The following is a 5,626-nucleotide window of genomic DNA, read 5'->3' as shown; positions in this document are numbered from 1 at the left end:
TCCTTAAGGGAGTCCATGCTCCACAGGAATCACATTTCCCTGGCGTTAAGTGAATTTATGGGATGTGCCAAGTTGTTTTATGATCCTCCCAAGCACATACGCTCCCTGTTTCCTCACCCTTGTTGCCTTCAGCTGTCGCTCCACTGTGTTGCCAGGCAGGAAGCTGCATGAGACAAACAGAAGAGCCTGTGCACGTACCCACATGCTACTTTAAAAAGTTTATTCATAAGAGTCTGCATAGGAGATTAAGCCCCCAACACTCTTCTCTTTGTGAAAGGCCTTGGTGGTGAGGCCTGTTGGTGCTTGTTTGATACAGAAAGCAGATTGCTGAGCAGGAAACGCCTGCTTCAAGAGAGAAACATGCCAAACGTCAGCAGAAGAACATCCCCTTTCACAGAATTAGTCCTTCTCTTTCCAGCAGGCTGTGTGACTTAAATACAACTCATAACAGTACAGCGTTTTCCCACACAGCATCGAGGTAGGTTCTTAAGGTCAAGAGCTTGCATTTGAAACGTGGAGGTACTACATCAGCCACTTTTCTGTCAGAAAATGATCACGAGCTGTGGATTAATGGTGTTTCATCCGTGACTCTTCTAGTTGTCATCAAACTGGAAATGGCATAGCTCCTCTGCCACCACAGGAAAATGCATTTTCACTCTTAACACCGCGTCACTGTGAGAGAACGTAAAAGAGAAACTCAAAGGTCTGGAAATGTTTCATGTGAAATAGCATCAGCAGAAGGTGAAGTTTCAAATCCACGTTTTTGATCGAAATTGTCCAAGTGGACCATGTGAACACACACAACCTTTTCATTGTTTCAGCTCTGCACCCCGACATGAACTATGTTGCAGGACAGCGGTGAGGAACCCTGGTCCATCGAGGGCCACTGTTCAGCAAATTTTAGTTTCAACCCTGCTTCAGCACACCTGATTTCAATGAGCAGGTGATTGACAGGCTTCTGCAGAGCCTGATGAGCTGCCGAACAGGTGAATCAACCACTGAATCAGACGCGTTGAAGCAAAGACGTGCAGGATACCGGCCCTCGAGGACTAGGGTTTCCCACGTCTGTTGTAGAAATCCCAAAGCTGCATTAAAAAAAATAACAGGTTCCAAAGTGAATATCTTCAAATGGTCCATGCAATTTCATGTAGGCATCCAGAACGTGACCTCTTGTCACCCATTATGTCATGACTCCACCTCTGTTCAATCCCAAACACACCACCTGTTACAACAACAGGTTATGTATAGGTAGGGCTGCTCAATTAATCGAATTTTAATCACGATTACGATCTGAGTTTTGAACGATTATAAAAAACAAAACAAGCCGATTATTTGCTCCTCCCGCTTGCGCTGCCCTGAGTTGCAAATGAAGCACTCCTCCCACAGTGTTGCCAACCTAGTGACTTTCACGCTATTTCTAGCAGCTTTTCAGACCAAAGTACCTAGCGAACACCTCAGAAACATCTATGGTAACCCTTAGCTACTTTCTGGATAACTGTCGTCGACGTTTCCTGCAGGTTAGCTAAACACTCCGCCTGTGCTCCGGACCGTTCTTCAGGACATTAGGAAAGGGAATGATGTAGTAATGTGTCAGTCGCTAAAGAAACAGCTCTCAGAGCCGGCTCCCTGTTGGAGTAACCAGAGTGAGTGACACACACACCACACCTGCGGATTCCTGAGCCGCTAAAAACGGCTAAATGTGCGCGTGCGGCGCGCTAAACACGCGTGCAGCTTGCCCCTGATTGCTGTGAAACCGGGTTTGGGGGGTGGGGGGTGCAGCTGTGGTTGGGACAATTATTACATTAACTGATGGACTTGTGAATAAATAGTTTATAAATAAGGTAGAAATGAGTTCCTCACGCTGATAAATAATAAATAATCTCTCTGAGGACACGATGCTAGTGCACTCTCCTACAGCACCTTGACACGACTCAATAAATGTTATGCAAAATTTTGTGAACATCAATTTATTTGCATTTATTTGTTATAAATGCCACTGTATAATTTTTTTTTCTGTATTTGCAAGATATTGGTATTTGGGTCTGTACTGGTTAGACTTAAATGAGTTAAACCAAGGTCTATAGCCCTTGGGTCATAAACTATGAGCTATAAGTATATTGGTCTTTTTATACTGGGAATCAGGAGTTATTTTAGTGATCATCTTTTTTCTTATTTCTTTTTGTCCTGATTGTGCCCTGAGCAATTTTATGACTGAATAAAAACAAGTGAAATCAACATAAATTGAAAAATCGTCCTAAATAATCGTGATCTCAATTTCAGTCACCATAATCGTGATTATTATTTTTGCCATAATCGAGCAGCCCTATGTATAGGGATGCACGATCAGGTTTTTTGCTGCTGATCACCGATATCAATGAATGCTGATCACCGATACCGATCACCGATACCTATCATGTGGATTGGCCAGAAATTTTCTACAACATTGTAATGAGTGGTACAAACTACATAATCTGGGAATAAAGGAAATGTAACCTAATCTAAAATGGTCTGTATTAAGGTTGTCACGGTGTGAAAATTTAACCTCACAGTTATTGTGACCAAAATTACCACGGTTTTCGGTATCGCGGTATTTTTTTTAAACGTGCTACATTTTCACACAATTAAATAAACCCTGTATGTCAGGAAATATTGTCCTCAGTTTGTGTCTAAATTTTGCCTAAAATGTGTTATTTTGTAATTATGTTGTTTATTTGTTTACATTTTTTCCCTTTAGTCTTTAAAATACCAATATTTGCCCATAACTTCTTATTTTATGTCTGGTTGATGTCATCATTTAAAAATGTTAGATCAGATGATACTCAGTACTCAAGTAGCCTTCTAATCAGATACCTTTTTTTACCCTTACTTGAGTAATAAACCCTATATCAGGAAAATATTGTCCTCGGTTTGTGTTCCAGTGAGCTTTGCAGATTTGGGAAAATGTCATCAGGCAGTAATCATTGTTAAATTCATAATTATTCTCGGAGAGAGACCAACTCTTATCTGCCCCTGGGAGCCCCGTAATGCATAGCGTCATTTCAACATGGGGGTGTCCGCGACACGGTTTATATGCAGGTAGCGGCGCTGCGGCTGCTTCATATAGCGACTCGTTGCATTCTCCCTCAACCCAAATCCTCGGATCACGCATTTTAGCTAAAACGCTAACGTTAGCTTGCCTTGCGTTTACTGCAGAGTTGTGGGTGATGGTCACGCAGATGTGTCATGAGATTGGAAGCGTTGCTGACTTTCACAGACACTTTTTCTGCACGTGCTGCAAACAGGATAGCCGTCTTCTATAAACTCCCTCGGCATTCTTCAAATATCTAAAATATGCCCGTACTTCCGACTTTGTCTTCTTTGAGGGATAATAAATGTCCTCCTGAGTGCTGCCGTCTCCTCCTTTGACCATTATTTCAGCTTTAGCTTCAAGAAAGTTTTGGTTGTAAACAACAAAGCGAGCATGTGCCGCCGGCAACTTCAGCCGATGATACGGTGGCTGGTAAGGGTCACCGCGCCTACGCCGCAGCCACGGTAATACACCAAGATAATATAGTTTTTTTTTTAAAACAAGACTAGGGTTGTCACGGTATGAAAATTTAACCTCACGGTTATTGTGACCAAAATTATCACGGTTTTCGGTATTATCGCGGTATTTTTTAAACGGTGTTGCATATGTTCAGAAAGCATTGATAGTCCTGTTCTACACAAACTGAAATAGTTTTGAAAAGGTTTAACAGTGTTTATTAAACCTAAAATAACACAAGCCTTAGCAAAAGTGCAACTTTTCACAAGTAAAGGAACAAATAGCTTCTTTTTCTGGAACATGTTACAGTAGTCAGTGCAGGTTTAAATGATACAAATCCAAACATTCGAAACATAAACAATATGTAAACAAATCAAATAAACACCACTTGTTTTCTCATATACTTGTTTTCTTCATTATCAAAATGAAAATCTAAAACTCCAGTCCACACTTGACTTGAGCACTGTACAAGTCAACCTTAAAAAATACGTATTTAAAATAAATAGCCACTTTAAACAAATTACTAAAATAACTACTACACTATGTAATCAAATCCAAATGTTCAAGTATAAATGGCATTGAATAAGTAAACAAATCAATGACAAGGAACTAATTGTATATTTCTCTTCATCATCAACAAATAAGATGCTTCATCCAGCAACAGGGTGTCTGTGACACGGTTTAAATGCTGGCAGAGGACGCTGCGGCTACAGTCTATAGTGACTCGTTGCATTCTCCGTCAACCAAAAGTCCTCGCGTCATGCATTTAAGCTAAAATGCTCATGTTAACTTACCTTGCACTGGCTGTAGAGACGTGGGTGATGGTCACGCAGATGTGCCATTAGATTCGAAGTGTTGCTGCCTTTTGCAGTCACTTTTTTCCTGCACGTTCTGCAAACGGGATAGCAGTCTTCTATTAACTGTCCCTCAGCGTTTTTCAGAAATCCAAAATATGCCCATACTTCCGATTTAGTCTTCTTTGAGGGCTGATGGATGTCCTGGGCGCTGCCGTCTCCTCCTTCGGCCATTATTTCAGCTTCAAAGTTTTGGTGCCGTTGCAAACTAAAAAGTGCGTGTGGCGCCGCGGGAACTTCAGCTGAAGCGACGGTGGCTGGTAAGGGTCACCGCGCTGAAACCGCGGACACGGTAAACCCACCGAGATAATATAGTTTTTTAAAAACTGGACGGTTATTTTTATTGTCAACTTTTTTTACCGGGGTTTACCGCTATACCGGTTACCGTGACAACCCTAAACAAGACGGTTATTATTATTGTCAATTTTTTTTTTTTACTGGGGTTTACCGCTACACTGGTTACCATGACAAACCCACCTGATCGGTCTGCTTTGATCTATTTTGAAAATTCCGATCAAAACCGATAGGGGCGCTATCGGCCGATTACGATCAAATGCCGATCCATCGGTGCATCCCTAGTTATGTATTTGGTTTTGTGCTGCAAATATCGATGAGTCAGCCAAACACACTCAGTTTTAGTACATTTCATGTAATTTTTTCTATATTTACTTTTCTGTAGCTTTGTTTTATGTTACGCCGAGTCTTTAAACACTTTGTGAAGTTTTAACCTTCCGTGGAACATTATGTCCAATAAAATTGAGGTACTTTTTGTAAGAAGTAAACCAAACTTTAGATATTAAATGTAGCATATTGTAAGTTTTCCACCATATTCACTAATCAGTTCAGTACGTGTTGTTTGCCATTCATTCATAGATTTACTGTAAATCTAAGGTGATATTTTGAAAGCTAAAACTCATCTCGGTATGAAGTAGGCAGGTGTGGAAAACACTTAGCTGAGTTCGAAAGTATGAGACACCTTTGTCTGGTTTCGGAAAGCAAGGCTCTACAGCTGCTGCTATAAATACTAATCAGACTGTTGATGTGAAAATCTGGATTAGAACGGTGCTTTTTGGAGATGTCTAGCTGTGGGATATTCACCGATTGGTCTCGAAATTTCCTTTAAGGTTTCTGGAGTTGGTTTTGTTGGGTCTAGGTTCCTCTTTTATATTGTTTATTTATTTTTTTTTATCCCCACACTAATCTATAATGTTTGTTTGTCCCAGGTGATGGCGTGGGCTTGCGTGCAGCC

This window comes from Nothobranchius furzeri, chromosome 12 (genome assembly GCF_043380555.1).
Source record: "Nothobranchius furzeri strain GRZ-AD chromosome 12, NfurGRZ-RIMD1, whole genome shotgun sequence".
In the NCBI taxonomy this organism is placed as follows: Eukaryota; Metazoa; Chordata; class Actinopteri; order Cyprinodontiformes; family Nothobranchiidae; genus Nothobranchius; species Nothobranchius furzeri.
This window is presented reverse-complemented; position numbering follows the sequence as displayed.